Below are 21,698 nucleotides of genomic sequence, written 5' to 3'. Positions count from 1 at the left end.
TTTTTTTAGCAAAAAAGCCAAGTTTGTTAGCAACAATATCTCCTTCCCACCATATCACTATGTAAATATGTTTGAATCATCTGGAATTTAACAACATGTACTGAAGTCAACCCACATAAAAAAGTAAATGAAATAATTCTGATTAAAAATCACAGTTGTCCCTGTAAGCATTGACGGTGCATCCTAACCTTAGTATCTCCAGTTTACAGTTTGGACTCTTCAGTCCAGCAGACAGAAGTTTTGCTCCTGAGTCCTGCAGGTCATTGTTACTGAGGTCAAGCTCTCTGAGGCTGGAGGACTGGGAGCTGAGGACTGAAGCCAAACTCTCACAGCTTTTACCAGTCAGGTCACAGAAGCTGAGTCTGCAGAAACAATAGAAAAAACATCAAAATAAGCAGAAAGGACATTTTTAAAGTCAAAAACAATAACATTAAATGTTACTTAGTGTGAAATATACATGACTTCCAGTTAAGTAATTTCTCAAGTCACTCAACAAAGTATCAGACAGGAAACACAACTTTAGACTGTGATGCAGCAATAAGACATGTTACAACCAGTTTCTAGCAAGAATAAAAATAATTTTTGAGGCTTTCTTGACTATCTGACTTGTTACTATAGCAGGGTGGAGGGAGAGTTTCTCCATGATCTGAGCGATTCTGTTTGTCATGGATTCTGTGCTTGGTAGGATTCCCAAAAGCAGCATTAACAAAAAGCAACACAGAAACCTAAATCCTCACACCCTAACAATTTTCCATAGGAATTGGTAGCGTGGTCTTGCAGAGCCCAAATGATCGGCTCAATGGTCTGATGCAACTTCACAATTGGAAAGATTTATGAATCTCAATGAAGGATGAGGATTAATCACTGAGGTTAAACCTTTGCTGTAGTCTTTGATAATCTTGAAAATAAATATTTTACGGTTTATGCACACAGAGACCTGATACACTAACCTGAGAGCTTCCAGTTGCAGGTCCTGACTCTCCAGTCCAGACCACATCAGGTTCACTCCTGAATCCATCAGTCTATTGTTACTGAGATCTAACTCTCGTAGACTTGACCAACGATCACCTATAACTGGTGCCAACATTTCGCAGCTTCGCTCTGAGAGCTCACAACCACTCAGTCTGAAAAGACAGACACAAATTGCTTTAGTTGTTTTTCTTTCTTCCTGATAAGATGGTGTATTTGAAATAAAACTCACATAGCTTTTGTGGAGACTTTGACAAGGGGAAGAAGCCTCTGAAGAACCTCTTCTGATGCTGAGTATTTCTTCAGATCAAACTCATCCAGATCTTTCTCTGATGACAGTAAGATGAAGACCAGAGCCGACCACTGAGCTGGAGACAGTTTACCAGAGGACAGACGTCCTGAACTCAGATACTGTTGGATCTCTTGGACCAGAGAACGATCATCCAACTCATTCAGACAGTGGAAAAGGTTGACGCTTTTCTCTACAGGCCGATCGTCACTGATTTTCTTCTTTATGTACTGAACTGTCTCCTCATTGTTGTCCTGTAAGAATCTTTCTGTTTCTGTCTGGAGACCATGTAGAAGTTTCTTATTGGTCTGCAGTGAAAGACCAGGAGGAACCGCAGAAACAAGTCCAGATGTCCATTTGGACTCTGTAATGCCTTGTCCACAGCACTCTGATGTAAATTAGCCAGTTTTGATTTCTTTTCTTCTGTCTCACATTCTTCAAGCAGATTGACTCCAGAGTTGATGAAGGTCAGATGAACATGAAGAGCAGCCAGAAACTCCTGAACACTCAGATGGATGAAGCAGAACACCTTGTCCTGGTACAGACCTCTCTCCTCTTTAAAGATCTGTGTGAAAACTCCTGAATACACTGAGGCTGCTCTGATATTGATGCCACACTCTCTCAGGTCTGGTTCATAGAAGATCAGGTTTCCTTTCTGCAGCTGATCAAAAGCCAGTTTTCCCAGAGACTCAATCATCTTCCTGCTCTCTGGACTCCAGTGAGGATCAGTTTCAGATCCTCCATCATATTTGATCTTCTTCACTTTGGCCTGAACCACCAGGAAGTGGATGTACATCTCAGTCAGAGTCTTTGGGAGTACTGCTTTTTTTTTATTTTCATCACAACCTCCAGGACTGTAGCAGTGATCCAGCAGAAGACGGGGATGCGGCACATGATGTGGAGACTTCTGGACGTCTTTATATGGGAGATGATCTTGTTTGCCTGCTTTTCATCTCTGAATCTCTTCCTGAAGTATTCCTCCTTCTGGGGGTCAGTGAACCCTCTGACCTCTGTTACCATGTCAACACACTGAGCAGGGATCTGATTGGCTGCTGCAGGTCGTGTGGTTATCCAGAGGAGAGCAGAGGGAAGCAGTTCCTTCCTGATGAGGTTTGTCAGCAGAACATCCACTGAGCTGGACTCTGTAACATCAGTCAGGATCAGATTGTTCTTGAAATCCAGATTAAATCGACTTTCATCCAGACCATCAATGATGAACAGAACCTGGAACGATTCAAAGCTGCTGATTCCTTTGGTTTCAGGAAATAAATGGTGAATCAGTTCCACCAAACTGAACTTTTTCTCTCTCAGCAGATTCAGTTCTCTGAAGGTGAATGGAAATATGAACTGGATGTTCTGGTTGGTTTTGCCTTCAGCCCAGTCCAGAGTGAACTTCTGTATTAGGACTGTTTTCCCAATGCCAGCCGCTCCCTTTGTCATCACTGTTCTGATTGGTTGATCTCTTCCAGGTGGGACTTTAAAGATGTCTTCTTGTTTTATTGTTGTTTCTGGTCTGTGTTGTTTCCTGTTTGCTGTTTCAATCTGTCTGACCTCGTGTTCCTGGTTGACCTCTCCAGTTCCTCCCTCTGTGATGTAGAGCTCAGTGTAGATCTGGTTCAGCAGGGTTGGACTTCCTGCTTTAGCGATTCCTCAAACACACACTGGAACTTTGTCTTCAGATAAGACTTAAGCTTATGTTGAGGAGCTGTGAGAATAAGCTCTGAAATAACACAAAAATATGATTTATTGATGACATGCTGTCTGATATAACAGAAAAAACTGACTTATTTTAATGAATATTAAATATTTGACAATACAATCACTGCAACTAATGATGTTCCTAATCAAGTTGGACATTTTAATAGATGACTTCAGTCAAATGCTGAAAGTCAGATGTTTTTCAATGAATCACTACCAATAGTTAGATGAGGAGAATGAAGTCCATTCAGCCATACATTTGGCATTTCCTTTATTTGTATAGAATGGATTTGTGTTCATTTTCTGAGAAAATCCAGTGAACTAAGACAATGCATTAAATGTATCTAAAAGTTGTATGATAAATAATAAAATGTTTGTATTCATATAGTATTTTATCGAGTCCAGAGGACTCAATGCCCTTCACTTTACATTCAGTCATTCACCCATTCATGCACACATTCACACAGTAGTGGTGGTGAGCTATTTCATAGCCACTGCTGCACTAGTGACAGTCTGACACTGTACCACCAAACCCTCTGACCAGTAGTGGTAGTGACCAGAAGTAATTCACAGGTTACAGGACAAACTTCTATTCCCTGGGCCACCATAACCAGATGAGGGAATATGGTCAATCAACATCTTCCACAGGATGCAGGCTCTTCATTATGATCTTGTTTTCCATCCATCCACTATTCTACATTATCCCATTGGGGTGAGGAGGAGTTCTGGTGCAGTCATTGGGTGAGAGGCGGGGTCACCCTGGACAGGTTGCCAGTCCTTCCCAGGGCAGTACAGAGACAGACAGGAAAAACCACCATGCACACACACACTCAGACTTAAAGAGAATTAATTTAAAAAAACAGCTAGGTTTTTGGACTGTGGAGTACCCAGAGAGAACCCACACATGCACATGCAGAGAGACCCAGGTCCAGGATTTGAATCCACTGCAAACAGCACCACTGTGTTTCCCTATTCTTTTAATTTCAAACATTAATTAGGACAACAAAAAGTTGAGCAGCACATCCTTCTTTCAACATGCTGGATAAATTAGACATGACGCAGATTTATGTGTAGGAGAAATCGTCTTACTGCTCTGCAGACGGTCAGCCAGCTTCTCCTGCTTCATCCTCCTCAAGAAGTTCAGGATGATCTTCACTAAAGCATCTTTACTGTTTCTCCTTTGCTCTTCATCCTCATCCTCCAACATCTCCTCATCCTCCTTCTGACTCTTGAAGATTTCTAGGTCATCTGGACTCACAGCCTCCTGGATTTTCTTCAGCTCGTTCTTCACAAAAGTGACAATGTTTTCCTCCAGCAGCTGGAACAGAATAAAAAATAAAAGACTCTTCAAACAGGAAACCAACACCAGGTCCATGTTGGACAAATGACAGACTGAAGATCCTCTGATCTACCAAGACCAGCCTGGAGATCAGTGAACAGAACTGATGTACAAACCGTAAAGAAAAACTCCAGCTCTGAGCTCTGCCGGTCCACTCTGTGAAGGAACCACAAATAACCATCAAAAATGACCACAAAACTCTCAGCATGAAATACAGCAGCAGCTTCCTCTTTCCAGTTGGACTGAGGGAACACCAGTGATCCCAGAAGGGAGGAAAACATCTCTTCCTCCAGTTTTACTACAACTTTTCCATCAGAACCAGATTTTATATTTAACCATCCGTCCAGGAGATGAAATTCTTTCCTTCACATGAACTGAATAATCAGGTTTTATATTCTTTTTCTATATTTACACTTTGCATAACAAATGCAGTTTGGGCATCCAGTGCATTAAATTTGTATTACTATAGTTTATTTCTTCAATCAGATAAGAGAACTGAGACCCGTTTGTAATTTATAATGTCGACCTGGCTGACAAATCTGAGTCAAAAAGTTTTTCTTAATAGAAAACTGCTGGGAGAAACAACTTATTTCCAGCAACAAGAGTGATATTAATTCATTAGTTTCTTGCTTTGAGTTCTCCAAATCAGAAAAAGCAAATCTCTTAACATCCATTTGGTGCATTTAAAGTTTGTCACCAGCTGAAACTCAAACATATTGCATTTCTTCTTAGACTTCAGAATGTCTGATGTTCAACATATGTTGAATTGCAACTACAGTTAGCTACTGCTTACCTCTCTGCTGCTGTTTCATCAGAGGAATTAAAATTAAAAGCAGATTCCTTTGAATCATCCCTCTTCAGAGACTTGTGTTCAGGTTCAGGTTTGGATTGTTCCCTGCAAATAAAGACACTTTGGTGATCTGAGTACTGAAACTGAGATAAGGAACAGTCCTGCAGAGCAGTGTTGGTTACTTGGAAATAACAATTAGAAACTAATTACTTCACCAAGAAACAAATCCAGTTAATTTACTGATTATTTTCAAAAGTAATTAGCATTTCCTGAAATAAATCAGGAAACTCCTGAAGGTCTGATCTTCATGGGAGTTGAGGAGCTAAATAACTTACCTTGATCCACTCATATATAACAAAGTCAATTTAAACATAACCTACTTTAAATTTGTATTTATTTCATTATATAAGGTAATACAATTTGAGTTGATGGGAAAATAATTAAGTACATTTTACAAAATTAAGATATTTATATTAAACTCACCTCTTTGCTGTTGGAGGTTTGTCTGATTTAAAATCTATAATTTCATATTTTGAACTGTTGCTTTGTAAAGACACACAGCTGGGTCCAGGTTCTGGTTCTGGTTCTGGTTCTGGTTCTGGTGGTTTCCTGTGAATGAAGATGCTTAGTGATTAAAGTGCTGAACTCTGACATGATGAAAGTCCTGGGCAGTCAGAGATGGTGATTTGACCTCTGAACTTTACTCTGGTCATCATGTTCCCCACTGTGAGTGGTCTCAGAGGGAGGGACTGTGTCCTCTTTGTCTTCATATTGGTCCATGTTGCTCTCCTTGGATCAACTCACAGACCTTTGACCTTCATTTGAGGAGGAAACACAGATCCTGTCAACAAGCTGCAGCTTAACACAGTTATGATAAAGCAGCAGAAGGTCATCAGTGTTATCCTGATGATAACACTGTGTGATGTTTCTGTGTGAGTCACTTTGGAGATTTGCTGGTGGGAAGAGTTGAACAAACATCTCAATCATTTTTAATAACAATAAAAACAAACTAAAACTAAATTGAGGGTTTAAAAACAACATTTGAAGAGGATCCAGTTTTAAAGGTACAGTTTTGAAAGATCACTTCTCCCAACCTGAACTTCTGCTTCTAGTTTCTTTATCCCAAAACAATAAAGTCATTCAGGTGAACAGGATTCGCTGCAACTTCCTCTTCCTGAAAAACATGTTCTCTTGTTTCTGTTGCTTTTCTTTCTGTGAAATTAATGCATCTTTTAAAACATAATTCAATAGATTTAGTGAATAATTTTCTACACCAGATCTAAAACATTTCATCTTTATTTTTTGATTCCTTTGATCAAAAAATAAACTTATTTATCTACTTGTCAAACAAATATCTTCAAGAGATCAAGTTACTTATTTGAAATAGCTTCATAATAGAGGAAATATTCATTTTAATACTGTAATAGAGACTTGAAATAATACATTTATTGACAAAAACTTTTATCTATTTACAAGTTTGGATTTACGTTGGAATAAATTTAATTATTACAAAGTATGTTTAACTGAAAATTTATATTTGTGAGCAATGTATTTTTTATTGTAATTGTAAATTCAGATCCATTAAAAAAGTCAAATATAAAAATAGTAATGATAAAAATGGGCATTTATGAAAAAATTTGTGTATGACTGAAATAAAACTTTTCTTCAACTTAGAAGTCAAATGACTTCATCTATTTGATCTCATTATGTAACTGTTATATGTCTCTCCTTTATTTTACTATTTATTAGCTAATTATTATTATTATTGCACTACTACTCCTTTACAGCACAGTGTAGAAACACAATGATTATTTCAGGGTGCCGACTCGACCGCAGTTTAATCTCTAATATCACACAAAGACATGAAGTTTGACTGGTTCTGTCTGCTGGTTCTGCTGAAAAGGATCTTCCTCCAGCTGATTCTACCGAGTGAAAAGAGAAAAAATATCTTACCTGAAATGATCTTCTGGGAGATGGTATTTTTCTGCGTCACATTCAGGTAAAAGGGAAACCAGTTCTTCCAGAGCCTTTAAAAGGAGGCGTTTACTGGTCGGGATCACCTGCCAGTTCAAGCCACGTCATCTCTAATTTCACTAAATGTAAAACATGTAAGAAATTTTTCCACTGCTGTTCACAAAGTCTAAGGCAGATATTGTTTTGCAGTAAGTAGTTATTAACAAAGTTCGGTTGTTTTTGTCGCTTTTACAGAAACATAACCAAGAAATCGTTTTCATTCTTAATGTTTCATTAATTTCATTGATCAGAACTGTGAGAAGTTTTAACAGGTCTAAATATGTAGAAAAGAGAAAGTTAAAGTAAATTAATCTAATTGATGAAAGATCCACTGGATTAGTTAAAACTAGACATTTAAATCCGAAATATAAATATGATCTGTAATAAACCTCCAATAAGGGAACAATGACTTCCTGCTTTTAGTTCCTATTTTCTGAATCACAGCTCCATGTACTGTTCCCCGGTGAAACCGGTTACACCAGTATGTGTTTGTACTGGGACAGAGGATCAGGCCACACCTGGTCACGTGATTTCAAGGGTCAATAACTGAAAAAAAAACAAGTTTATTGTACTTGTCCTCTACTCCTGCAGTTTATGTTTCTAACCACCAGATGGAGACAAATCAGATCCAGGACTAGTTGAAGTTCCTTTTATGAAAATGTGATTTTCTAGGAAGCTGCAGCAGATAAATGGATACATTTACATATTTTCAGAGATATCTGCCAAAGTAAAGCTGGAAAAGAAAATATGAAGGAGCCACATGACCTTAATAGACTGAAAATGTGTTTTTATTCATAAAATGAGTAACAAATGTCCACAATTCATCACTGGATGGTTTTACATAATAAGGAAATAAAAAAATGACCCCAGAGTAGACAAGATGTAACTACAGTCTCATCAAATTACTAAAACAAATTACAAATTATCTACAGATTAGATACTTAATCAAAAGAAATACAAACCACCATGATAATTATAGATCTGATTGATTTGAATGTAACTGCAAGAAACAATAAAAAAAAACAGAAAAACACCAAAAGATCATTGTTAAACTTATATATATGAGAAACTAAACAGTAACAAATGTCACCCAATAACACAATCACTGTATGAAGAGGAAATACATTCATTAATATGGCAAAAAGAAAACAAAAATCAAAGCAAAAATATGATTTAAATGGTTCAGAATCTTAAACCGACTCATTTGAGATGTGTTTGAATTAAAGTCCTCGTTATGTTGAGCTTTTGAAATACAAACAGCAACATTTTGTGCTGCATAACTGTTTGACAGATGAAGTGATTATTCCTGCAGTTTAATCAAAAACTGATGAAGATCTGCTGGAGATAAAATAAGCTGATGAACCCGAATCACTTCATCACAAAGATTCCCTTCATCCTGACACACATTGTGAAACTCCAAAAATTATTGCTCAGTTATTACTTGGACATTAATGGTAAAAATGTGAATTATGAGATATGGATCAGTTTAATTAGTTTTTTACTGAAACTGGACCAAAAAGCCTCTGTGGTTGTTTTCAGTAACACTTTTAAAACTGTGATGTTCATGACTGAAAGCCGTCTACTGTGTTCTGATCAATGACAGCGTTGAACCATGAGAGGCTCATGCTGGCAGCTGTTTCCTGTTCTAAACCAAGCAGAGAGACAAAGAGGAACCGGGCCTGAAGCCAACGCCAAACCCAGCAATCAGAGGTTCAGTGAAGCTGGTGGTGAAGGTGTGGATGTGGATCAGGGAGTCAGAGGCGACTCTGTAGAAAGACAAAGTGCCAGCAGGATGGTCGAGGTAGACCGCCACTCTGCTGGAGGCCGAGGAAGAGGAGGAGGAGGAAGAGGAGATGGGGTGGAGGCGAACTGATGTTCCTTTGTTTTTGTGGTAGACAGAGTAAATCCCATCAGAGCAGAACAAACTCCATGACTTATCATTGTATCCAAACTCACAGCTGTCACTGTCTCCCTTCCTTCTGATTCCTCTGTAACTCACTGACACATGAACTCTCCCCTTTCGCTCCACCTCCCAGTAACAGCGACCAGTCAGACCAGTGGTGCAAAGCAGCTGACGACACCAGTCGAACCTGTCTGGATGGTCGGGATACCGCTGGTCCTCCTCCACATGGGTCACCGTCCTGCTGTTGTTGGACAGCTGGAGGTTTCTGTTCACTGTGTTGGTGTCGATGGTGAGATGACAGGAATCTGATGGAGACAACAAACAATCCAGCTGCAGCTGTTGATCTAAAATCTCTTTAGCTTTAGTAGTTACTGGCTTCTTGTGAGGAGGGTTGAATATTTCTGTTAGAAAAGCCACTTACATTTCCTCAGGCCTGGTTTCAGGTACTGAACTCCAGCAGGCTCCATCCTGACAGGAGGACAGTCAGATCATTAGGATCCAGGAAAGACAAGCTGAGAAAGCTCAAACTCAAATGAGTTAAATGTTTTTTCCTCTCACTTCATGTTATGGAACCAAAGGAGGAGGAATGATGCTCAAGGTCAGTGTTGACAATCTTTTAAGAGTTTGGGTTAAAATGAACCTTCTGTACCTGAGAGTCTCCAATCTGGAACGCTTGTCTTCAAGTCTAGCCGTCAATATTGCTTTCCCGTCTTCTCCTGGGTCATTATAAGGTCCAGCTCTCTCAGATGGGAGGGGTTAGAGGTCAGAGCTGAGGCCACATAAGCACAGCCCTCCTCTGTGATCAGACATCCTGACAGGCTTTAAATATGAAACACACATTGTGACGCCTTGTGATCCTGCAGTGCAGTCTATGTTCTTAATGTTGCAGTAAAAAAGCATTTGGAAAATGAAAATACCATAAATGGAAAATATTAGATTAATGCTGACCTGATAGTTTGCAGTTTACAGTTTGGACTTGCCAGTCCTGCAGACAGGAGGTCAACTCCAGGATCCTGGAGGTCATTGTTGTAAGGTCCAATTCAATCAGACTGGAGTTCTGGCAGCTCAGCACTGTGGACAGATGATGGCAGCTTCTCCCTGACAACTTACAGGCGCTTAACCTGAAAATGTCAAATTCTATTTATTAAAAACTCATAGTTGATTTATTGTCAGTTATCAGTTATTTTAGTGACCATTGTGGGTTTTTCAGTTATTAACGCAGAGATACCATCAAATTTTACTAAATGTGTGTCTTTAACAAATGTACCTCATAAAAATTAAGCACATTTCACTTGATTGCTTGATGGTTTGACTCAATGCATTTGAAAAGGTTGATAAACAGGTGTTTCTTGCCTCAGAGTCTCCAGTCCACATTGTGGACTTTCCAGTCCAGCACACAGCAGAGCAACTCCTGAGTCCTTCAGGTTGTTGTTGCTCAAGTCGAGTTCAATCAGGTTGGATGAAGAGGAGCCCAGAACTGAAGACAGAGTCTCACAGCTTCTGTCTGACAGATTACACTGGCTCAGGCTGAAACATGACAGAAAGAAACAGTTGATGTGTGTGGTCACCATTTCCTCTCACTTCAGTGTTTTATTTATCTGCGTAACAAAGGCAGTGAAGCTGCAAACTCACAGAACTTTCTTTGACTGTTTGATCACTGGAACCAGCCTGAGAAAAGCTTCTTCTGAAGGTGAATACTTCTTCAGGTCGAAGACATCCAGACGTTGTTCGGATGAGATTAATATGAAAGCGAGAGCTGACCACTGGGCAGGAGACAGTCGTTCTGCAGAGAGACTTTCTGAACTCAGAGACTGTTGGATCTCCTCCACTAGAGAATGATCATTCAGTTCATTCAGACAGTGGAAAAGGTTGATGATCTTCTCTGCAGATAGATTCTCACTGATATTCTTCTTGATGTACTGAACTGTTTCCTGATTGGTCTGGGAACAACATACAGTTTGCCTCAACAGACCTTCCAGGAGTCTCTGGTTGGTCTGCAGGGAAAGACCCATGAGGAAGCGCAGGAACAGGTCCAGGTGTCCATCAGGACTCTGCAACGCCTTGTCAACAGCACTCTTGTAAATGTCTGTTTCTTCAGATTGATCTTCTCTTGTCTCACAGCTCCAGGATGTTGACTGTTCATCCATCAGATTGATTCCAGAGTTGATGAAGGTCAGATGAACATGAAGAGCAGCCAGAAACTCCTGAACACTCAGATGGATGAAGCAGAACACCTTGTCCTGGTACAGACCTCTCTCCTCTCTAAAGATCTGTGTGAAAACTCCTGAATACACTGAGGCTGCTCTGATATCGATGCCACACTCTCTCAGGTCTGGTTCATAGAAGATCAGGTTTCCTTTCTGCAGCTGATCAAAAGCCAGTTTTCCCAGAGACACATCATCTTCCTGCTCTCTGGACTCCAGTGAGGATCAGTTTCAGATCCTTCATCATATTTGATCTTCCTCAGTTTGGTCTGAACCACCAGGAAGTGGATGTACATCTCAGTCAGAGTCTTTGGAAGATCTTCTCTCCCATTTCCTTTTATCACATCCTCCAGAACTTTAGCAGTGATCCAGCAGAAGACGGGGATGTGACACATGATGTGGATACTGTGAGATTTCTGGATGTGGGAGATGATCCTGCTGGCCTTCTCTTCATCATCTCTGAATCTCTTCCTGAAGTATTCCTCCTTCTGTGGGTCATTGAACCCTCTGATGTCAGTCACTCTGTCAGCAAACTTATCAGGGATCTGATTGGCTGCTGCAGGTCGTGTGGTTATCCAGAGGAGAGCAGAGGGAAGCAGTTTCCTCCTGATGAGGTTTGTCAGCAGAACATCCACTGAGCTGGACTCTGTAACATCAGTCAGGATCAGATTGTTGTGGAAGTCCAGTGGAAGTCGACTTTCATCCAGACCATCAATGATGAACAGAACCTGGAACGATTCAAAGTTTCTGATTCCTTTGGTTTCAGGAAATAAATGGTGAATCAGTTCCACCAAACTGAACTTTTTCTCTCTCAGCAGATTCAGTTCTCTGAAGGTGAATGGAAATATGAACTCAATGTTCTGGTTGGTTTTGCCTTCAGCCCAGTCCAGAGTGAACTTCTGTATTAAGACTGTTTTCCCGATGCCAGCCGCTCCCTTTGTCATGACTGTTCTGATTGGTTGATCTCTTCCAGGTTGAACTTTAAAGATGTCTTCTTGTCTGATTGTTGTTTCTGTTTTGTGTTGTTTCCTGTTTGCTGTTTCAATCTGTCTGACCTCATGCTCCTGTCATGGTGTCTCTAAGGTTTCGAACCCACATGCAAGGACACAATCAGGTAGGCGGTTAATGAACAATGATGATTTATTGAGTTTGAGGGAAAAGGAAAGAGGGATGGTTTCTGGAACGGGTCACCGGTTCGTCAGACTGTCAATGAGATGGTTCGGGTTAGTTAGCGGGTAGGAGAGACTCTCCGGGATAAACAGATTGGATCTTACTTTGGAGGGTGTGAGTATGACGGCTGGCAGAGCACTGGAGAACTGGGCTGGTGGGAAGCCGGACAGGTAGAGCGATCAGAACGAGATTCGTCAAGGCCCAGGCCAAGGCACCTCCAGGTGGATCCAAGCTCGGTCAGGGAGTCCTGCTTTCCTGGAGAGGCGTCCGAGGCGACCGAGTAAATCTGGAGGCTAAGGGTTCCGGGGCAGACGGCCCACTCAGGGAATCAACGGGGAGACGGCGGGTTCACCTAATGTGAGAAAAAACAGAGGTTAAATCGACGTAGATCTCGGGGGGCCTATCATGTAACGATCGTTACCGAGGTAAACAAAACACTCAGGCGGAGAGGAGTCGTTCCGCCGCTCCTATAAACACCCAGGCTGAGCCCTCCGAACAAGCTGCAGGTGTGTCGACGGGGTTGACATGGCACAACTCCAGGGGCTCTGCATCCTAGCGGCACCTGGTGGATGCCATGAGAAGCAGCAGGTGCTCCAGGGAGACACAACAGAAAAAAAAAAGGAAAAACTAAAAGAAACAAAAACACAGACCCTGACAGCTCCTGGTTGACCTCTCCAGTTCCTCCCTCTGTGATGTAGAGCTCAGTGTAGATCTGGTTCAGGAGAGCCGGGTTTCCTGCTTTAGTGATTCCCTCAAACACACACTGGAACTTTGATTTCAGGTTTGACTTGAGTTTCTGTTGACAATTTCCAGCATGAGTCCCTGAATGGAGACAACACATTGAAAGGCCTGGACAGGCTGGGGACAGTGATCAATAAAAACAGTGACCTGGGAACCAATATTATGCAGCATTGGGAACTATTCAGTCCACCATCCTGTGTACTCTGTCCAGGTTCTGCCTTAAGCAGACGTCTTCAGAAGACACTGGGACTGTTGGTTGTTTAGGGACAGAAAAATCTTCTTGCCAAGGACTTTTTTAAACATGATCTGCATCAAATGCCTGCAGCTGAGTGAAACAAGGAGATGGGTTGACGGTGCACAGCTGGAGATCATGTCATGGCAGATCAGCAGCAGTTGAACCATTTATTGGCAGTCAGTGTTGACTCCACTGCATCACGGTTTGAATTTGGTAGCTATGTATGTATGTGAAGGTTCTTCATCTGTAGCTGAATGTTACGTTTAACGTTATGGACTGTGTTCAAGAATTAATACTAAAATGGCTCTTTATCTTGTGCATTGTCTGTTTTTCACAGTATTTTACTGAAAATATATAGTTCCCAAAGTTTATATTTCATGAGCAGCACACTGGATACCAGTTTAAATCAAGAAAAAGCTGCTGAATCCATAATGACTGTTTGCTGCACTGTTTGATTTAGATTTTCTGTATTTGTTGATTTCTATTTGATTTCAATTTGTTGCTGCTTATCTATAATATGGATTTATACATTTTTTAAATAAATGCATGAATGCATTTTCACATGGAATCATGTTTGAACTATTCAACATAACAGCAGAATTGTTTTAGAAATCCTCTTACTGCTCTGCAGATGGGCAGCCAGCTCCTCCTGCTGCATCTTCCTCAGGAAGTTCAGGATGATCTTCATCATCGCCTCCCTGCTGCTCCTCCTCTGCTCTTCATCCCCCCCCCATTTCCTCCTCCTCCTCACTCGGACCCTCTGAGCATACCGGATCACCTGGACTCAGATCCTTCTGGATCCTCTTCAGCTCGTTCTTCACGTAAGTAACAATGTTTTCCTCCAGCAGCTGGAACAATAGAAAAATTAAAGAAAACATCAGATTTATGTTGGACAGATGGTCTAAAAGACAGCATGACGCTGACTGAGCAGAACCGGTACTGACCATAAATATGGAGTCCAGCTGTGTTTGATGCTGCTGGACAGACGGATCAGTGGGAACCTCTGAGCTCTGCTGGTCCACTCTGTGGAGGAACCAGGACAAATTCACCATATTCTGTCTGTCCACAGAGAGAAACGGAGATGATGCTTTTCTGCAGATCTCAGTAAGAATTAGCTTGATATCTACATCTTCATGCTTCCTACACTGAAGCTCAGTCTCCTGCATATCTTCACCTGAAGCTAATGGTTCCCAATGAATTTCAGTATCATAAACACTCAAATGTACTTTCATCGCCGGTGCGCTGCTCTCAGGACTGAAGAAAACTAATGATGACAGAAGGAAGTCGTGAGAAAAGGTCAACGAACTTTATCTACTGAAGGTTAAGTTGAATGGATTTTAGTGCAAGTTTGTGGAAACAACTCTGATCTGAAAACTGATGCATAGATAAAATTCCTATCATTTTGGCATCAATAATCGTCTTACCTTTGGTTTTCAGAGGACAGATGTTCTAGTTCAGATTCAAGCTGGTTGTCATTTTCCAGCCTCTTCCTGACAAAACACACAAAGATCCAGACTGAAAAAAGCTGCTTTTTAGTTTTCTAAAGCTTCAAAGCAGCAGCACAGGTTCCATCAGGGTTTAACTTAGGAACACTGACGTCTAAATAAGAAACCCTGAGATATTTTAGGATCTGATTGGGACTGAAGCGCTGAAAGAAACACAGCGGCAAAAGTCTGTTTTGTTGAGGTTCAAATATCCAGAACAGAATAAAACATCCACCTTCTTCACGCACAAATAATGACACCAACAGAAATCAACCGTTTTAATCTTGGAACAGTTAAAATAAAGTTTATCTGCCTTGCAGATTCTCAACATTGTACTGGCATTTCTCTAGATAAATTTAAAAAAACGTTGCTAAAGACCCAGAAAGTCCCTGAAAACCTTCAATTGTGATGACTTTTCAAAAACAAAACCTCTGGTTGATCAGAAAATCAGATGTGAGCAGAATTAGAAACGGTTTGGTGTATTTTCTGATCATGTTAGCATTGAGCAGAGACCTTTGACCCGGCTCACCTCTTTGCTGCTGGAGGCCGGTCTGGTTTAAAATGGAAGATAATGTCCTTTGAATGGTTGCTCTTCCATGACACACAGCTGGGTCCAGGTTCTGGTTCTGGTTCTGATAGCTTCCTGTGAATGGAGATGGTTTGATGATTCCACTGCTGAACTTTGACCTTTCCTGAACAGGTAAAGGTCATGACCTCACCTCTGGTCTGCATGTTCCCCAAAACGAGACATTTTAGAGTGAAGGACTCCGTCCTGTCTGTCCTCACACGGATCCATCCTGCCACTAGGTGGCGCTCGCTCCACTCACCTCAAACTGAAACACAAAATGGTTTGATATGTTGACTTCACTTCATTATTTTATATTTATGTTTTATTGAAATATATTCTAAATCGAGTTAGAATCAAATGTTGAAATGATTTTTGCTGTAAATGATTTGTTTAATGAATCATTGTCCACTACATAATGAATTATGTAGTGGAAAATAATTGATAACTTTTTGTTTTCAGGAATCATTGGAGACTCTCGTCCACATGACCTGTTAATCAAACAGTTCCAGAGTAAAAACATGACAATTATTCATTCAGAACTAAAATAAAACCATAAATGAACCAAATCTCATCTGAAGGTGGATTATCAGAGCCGAGAGTCTGAAGCAAAAATTAAAACTGCTTTTCTCTGACAAAATCCAAAAGACCTGAAACCAGACTGAGTAGAAAAGCATGCCACACTTTTCAGATTTATATGCATGTTAAAAGTTATGGAAACTATGATCCCAGTAAGATCCTTTACCGTCTGTCCCTCCTTCAAGGTGGAACATGAAGAATGATTAGATTGTTTAATCCCTGATTATTTTATGATTTCTGTTCATTAAAGTCAAACGTTGTACAAGTACTGACTGATCAAATTATCAATCATTTAATATTGAAAGTTACATCTTTAGATGCACAGAAATACAATGTAAAGAGAAAATGGTGTTTGAAGGACAAAATGATAATAATGCATGTAAATAACAATAACAAAATCAGGAAAAATCAAATGTTTCCAGATTTCATTGAAAATAATGAAACTTTAACAGAAACTGCAGGAGTTTCTCTGTCTGCTGAATTTTGGTTCAAACATGTTTGTTTTTCATTCAATGGGGAGAAAATATAAATTATTTTCAAAGTATCTCTGAAAATACATTTTTCAGAGAAGTTATAGTTTGGAGTCAGTCCAGGGACATTCTCTATGAAATCAACATTGTTAGTATTCAATATGAATATTGATCAGATGCTCAAATCACAGAAAACCTGTGATCTGCACAGGTTTTCATCCGGAAGAGGTCTGGCGTGAAATTCGGTTCCCCTGTGAAAATCTGCCCTCCTGTGTCGGGAGCGCGCATTACAGCCAGAGAGGCGAATGAGGATCTGATCATTTTCACGATCGATTCTGATCGATTTATCGGTAAAATAACTCATATAATCATTTCAAGATTGTAACATTCAGTGTAATTGGCAGCTGTTGTTTAAGAAATTGTAAAATAAATAAATAAACGAGGTCTTCTGGCGCCGTTTTATTTCAAAGGCCAAGAGAAACTTTTCTCACGTAAGCCTGGCAGAAATAAAAGTCAGTCCCAACACGAAGTGTACATGTAAAGATTTTTGAGAATTTGGAAACAGTTGTTCTTTATTCCCCAAGGTTATGGGGTAAGGAGAGGAAATAATGGATAATTTAGCTGCCTGAAATAATCGTAATTAAAACAACCTGAACGTCAAAAGGTGATAAATGTGGAGTTTCTTACCACAGATCGAGCCGCAGTCCGGACTGCTTCTATCAAAGAAGAAAGTGAAAATAAATCCCAGATGCGTTCAGGAAACAAAGAAAAAGTCAGGAGAAGTCAGACTCCATTTAGAATAAATGGAGGAAAATGGCCTATTTAAAGAAACGATCCTGTTTAAGTCATTCCATTTCCTCTCTAAATGTTCAGTTTCAACTGCTCTGAAGTCACATGACCGCTGATGACGTGCTTCACTCTGGGTTCATTATAATTCAACAGGTCATGACTAATATACAGAGATGGTGTTAATGTGGTGTTATGTTGTATGAGGTAAGATTCTGGTTTGGACTTTGTTCTGGTGAACTGTTCACTTTCCCTCTTTAGGGACATTTGATTGAATTAGAAACACAATGAATCTTAATCTGATTTCATCTGAATTTAAAGTATGAAACTCAAACCTGTCAAAGGAAAATTTCGTGTTGAATAACAGACATGTTGACGGAATCAAAACACAAAAACAACGTAAATAAAATTCATAAATAATGTTAAAAACATAAACACACAAGCAGAAATTCATTAATATATCAGGTGAAATTAAAACTCATATTTTTCAGATGATGGGATTTTTTTCCATTTCCATGGAAAACTGTGAAAATGTCCTGATCAGGAAATCTTGATGTTTCTGTTTGATTTTTGCATCGTTTTCTGCTGAGTCATCAACTTCCTGGTTGATTCCTTGCAGAGTTTGGCCCAGTTCCTGCATCAGGTCGGTTCTGTTAATGATTCGCTGGTTATAATGCTGCAGCTGCTTCCTCTTCCTGTGGTTCCGACTCGTCTGTAGCGGGTCAAGCTCGCGGCTTCTGGATCAGCGGTTCCTGAAGGATTCCTGAGGATTTTCCCGAACCCTAACTCTAACCCTTTAGCTGCGTTCAGGTGCTGTCAGGTATTTATTCTTGTGTTTTTCCATCCCATAATTCACTCTCAGCCTCAGTATTTCGCTTCTGTAAGCACACTTATAGACGACTCTTTGGTTTTGAGACGGTTTATGAATATGAGCATTTATTTTCTCTCACAAGATCAGCTGATGCAGTTCCGATATGTGTCCAGCAGGGGGCGATGCGGAGCAGTTCAGTTCGGCTCCTGCTGTCAGTTTTTAAACAAAACTCCACGAGGAAGAAAGACTGAACGAGGACATCAGAATGATGCGTTTGAGTCACGTTGGACTTTGCAGCTCAGGAATAATTATATTCTGATTAGTTTTTATTAATAAATCACCAGAATCTGATTCGCTGATTAAAGTTGAGTTTGATTTAATAAATCTCTGAAAGGGCAATTAAATCCCTGACCTTTCAGTCGAGGGTCAAGGTCACTGGTTGAGTTTCAGCTTCCAGAAGTAAAAAACAAACATAAAAAAATACTTTAAATCTTTTGTTGGAAAAATAGTTGAGGAGGCTGATGGGAGGAAGGATTTCCTGCAGCAGTCTGTGTTACAGAGATGTGAAAAAGCCTCTGACTTAAAACTCAGATTGGTTGTAAAATCCATCATTTTCTTAACTTAATGTAAAATCAAGCAGTTCCACGGTTTTACAGAGAGAAATATGACATTTACACATTTATATAGAAAAAGGTATTTATCATTGATTACACTGTTAAAGTTAAAATAATAATAATAACCACTAAAACCTGTGGAAGGATTTAATTAATGCAGCAACTGTTTATATTTTGCATCAACAAGATTGACAGACTTTTTTTAAACTAAAATGACTCTAATTTATTAAAATATTGTCAATCTAACATATTATTGAAGAGATGAAAACAACAAACATCTTAAGAAATAAATCAGATTCTCAGCATTTGTTCGTTTTAAAGCAGCTTTTCTTCCTCTTGTTTCAGCAGGAAGCAGCTTTGACCTAAAATCAACCTGTATCCAATCAGAGCGCAGACTGAACCCGGACAGACTGGTTCTGCTCAACATTTTCGTCTCTGGATCCAACAGAACCGGTTCATGTGGATCCGCCGAGCAGCAGAGAGTTTCACCAGAATGAGTCCAGAGGGTTTCTGATCCCTTCGTTCTGACATGAAGAAGAAGATGTTCTGGATCCTCCTGCACGGTAAGATCCGGTTCTGCTGGGTTCGGTTCTGCTGGGTTCGGTTCTGCTGGGTCTGGGTCTGCTGGGTTTGGTTCTGCTGGGTCTGGTTCTGCTGGGTTCAGTTCTGCTGGGTCCGGTTCTGCTGGGTCCGGTTCTGCTGGTTCGGTTCTGCTGGGTCCGGTTCTGCTGGGTCTGGGTCTGCTGGGTCCGGTTCTGCTGGGTTCGGTTCTGCTGGAGCTGAAGTTTATCAGTGAGACTGATTGGATGTTTTCTTCTCTTTGTGGGTTAAAGCTCTGAAGACTAATTAAGCCCCGCCCCCTGCCTGTGTCCTGTCTGTTTATTGGTCAGCTGATGTAAATCCCAACAGGCTGAGTTCAGGATCTAAAATCATTTTCATAACCTGTGGGCTGCGGTGAGCCTCAGGGATCCATTCTGGGATCTACTTCCTGTTTTATGAAAGTTTATTGATCAACCTGAAGCTCAGTCTGGAACCAGAGGATCTCCATTGATTTTATTTTTCAGTTTTTCCGTCTCATCATGGAAACAGTTTTAATAAATATATACATAAATATTTTCCATAAAAGCTTTAAAGTCAGATTTATCTTGTTTTTGTTGTTTTGTGACATCATCATCATCATCATCATCATTGTTGCTGCTTCATAAGCCCGTTGCCATGACAGTCGTCTCTGTCCTCAGTGTCCCTGCTGGTCCCTGCGGTCCAGATGTTGGTTCTGAACGGTTCTACGGAGGTCTGGACCCGATCCGACCTCAGCCTGCCCACCGCTAACACGACACGTGGAGATGAGCTGACGGATCAGAACCCGCTCAACAGAACCACAACCGTCGCTCCGCAGACGGGAAACCTGACCCTGACCGTGACCTCTGACCCCAGGGCCTCCACAAAGCAAGCGCCTCAGGTCAAGGTCAGGAGCTAACCTGCTGCTGCAGCAGCTGACGGGTCACAGATGAAGATGTTGCTCATTTTTCTCCACAGAATCGTTTCCAACGTGGGCCAGAGTTCTGCTGGTCCCTCTGGTGGTTCTGGTTCTGGTCACTGGAGCCGTTTTCTGTTTCAGGCACAACTTCATGAGAGGTGAGTAAGAGACACCAAAACAAACGTCCACCGCGAGTTCAGGGTCTGGAAATGTTCCTTTAAATCGCCACGGAAAAGCAGCTGAGTGGAGATGATGTGGTTAAACATTAAACAAAACAATTAATGTTTACTGATTATTTTCATTATATTTGTTGCATGTGTCTGAATTGGTGGCTGAATGTTGGTTTTATAAAATACTTTGCTGGCCAATTAAATGTTTATTTTATTTAAATTTTGGTGTTTTTTGTTTTGTTGTCACAATTTGACCAATCTTGACTTGAATCGTTTCACGGGCCACTAAAGGCCCCGGCGCCGCAGGTTTGGCTCCTCTGAAGCTGGACTTCTCCTCTCAGGTTACAACAGAAACATCGAGGCCGACTCCGGTCAGCCGTTCGTCCTGCTGCCCTGCAGGACCAACGGTCGCCTGCCGAGCGACGCCACGGTGGAATGGACGGACCGCTACGGCAACAAGGTCCACGTCTACCAGAACCACGACAGCGTCCCCGAAAACAGATCCAGTTCTACAGAACCAGGACGGAGATGAGCGAGGACCCGCTGCAGACGGGAGACCTGAGCCTGACACTGAGGTTCCCACAGGCGCAGACACGGACACCTTCACCTGCTGCGTCTACAGCCGCAGCAAACGCATCCTGATGAAGACGCAGGTTCAGCTGCAGGTCAAAGGTCAGCTGATGGGCTGAGTTTCACCTGAACCACGTTGTTTGTTGTCAGTGCTGCTCTGTGACATTATGCTGCAGCAGTTACCACAGCAACACTGTCCGTCCTCCAATCTAGTCTTTGGTTGTTTCAGTTTTATCGCCCATATTTCTACCGTAAATGAAATGTTTATAGTTTTAATAACATTCAGACGCCTGTAGTAAAACTCAATATTACCATAAAACAGCTGAATCTAAATCTTAGCAAATCTAGTTTCTAAATGAAATATCATGCTGGATATGGATGAAACTAACTTACAAATAACATTTCAGCAAAACATGGGAGTTTGATTTAGTAAATAATTCATTAATATGGAGGAAAACTTCTAATTCCATTGGCAGATTGTTTCACTTATAATCAATCATTTCCAATATAAAAGTTATCATTTTTCTTCAATATTAAAGAGTTATTGGCTTAAACAAGTTCCTGTATTTTTCCAAAAAATACCGGAGCCATGTATTAATTTTGTAAATTAATTTTGTCGTATTTTAAGTGTATTAATATGTTTTCATTAGAAAGCGTCAGAGTGAGATCTCCAGTTTGTGTCCAGTCTTTGTTCGTCTCGGTTCTGTTTCTGTAGATCCGGTCATTTTGTGTTTTTGCTGTGTTAGAGTTCATATTGCTGATCTTCAAACCACCTGGAGCTTTCCCCAAACACATAGCTGTAACTATAGAAACAGTCTTCT

The 21,698-nt window shown here is 40.7% G+C and overlaps 1 long non-coding RNA gene and 1 pseudogene across 3 annotated transcripts; one reads left to right on the top strand and one right to left on the bottom strand.

The window, feature by feature from the left end:
* LOC129354696 (uncharacterized) overlaps window positions 1–17,441 on the bottom strand; it is a 30,424-nt pseudogene extending 12,983 nt beyond the window's left edge.
* A 411-nt stretch (window positions 17,442–17,852) lies between these two features.
* On the top strand, window positions 17,853–20,113 carry LOC129354731 (uncharacterized). Of its 3 annotated transcripts, none has more exons than XR_008605184.1 (3): window positions 17,853–18,055; window positions 19,109–19,223; window positions 19,899–20,113. It is a non-coding gene; the product is annotated as an uncharacterized LOC129354731 (long non-coding RNA). The 3 variants fall into 3 exon arrangements; XR_008605183.1 differs by having other exon boundaries at window positions 19,009–19,223; XR_008605182.1 differs by having other exon boundaries at window positions 19,006–19,223.
* Window positions 20,114–21,698: the final 1,585 nt, after the last annotated feature.

This window comes from Poeciliopsis prolifica, unplaced genomic scaffold, assembly GCF_027474105.1.
Source record: "Poeciliopsis prolifica strain line A6 unplaced genomic scaffold, Auburn_PproV2 SCAFFOLD116, whole genome shotgun sequence".
In the NCBI taxonomy this organism is placed as follows: Eukaryota; Metazoa; Chordata; class Actinopteri; order Cyprinodontiformes; family Poeciliidae; genus Poeciliopsis; species Poeciliopsis prolifica.
Note: the sequence above shows the minus strand (reverse complement) of the source record. Positions and strands in the feature narration are given on the sequence as shown.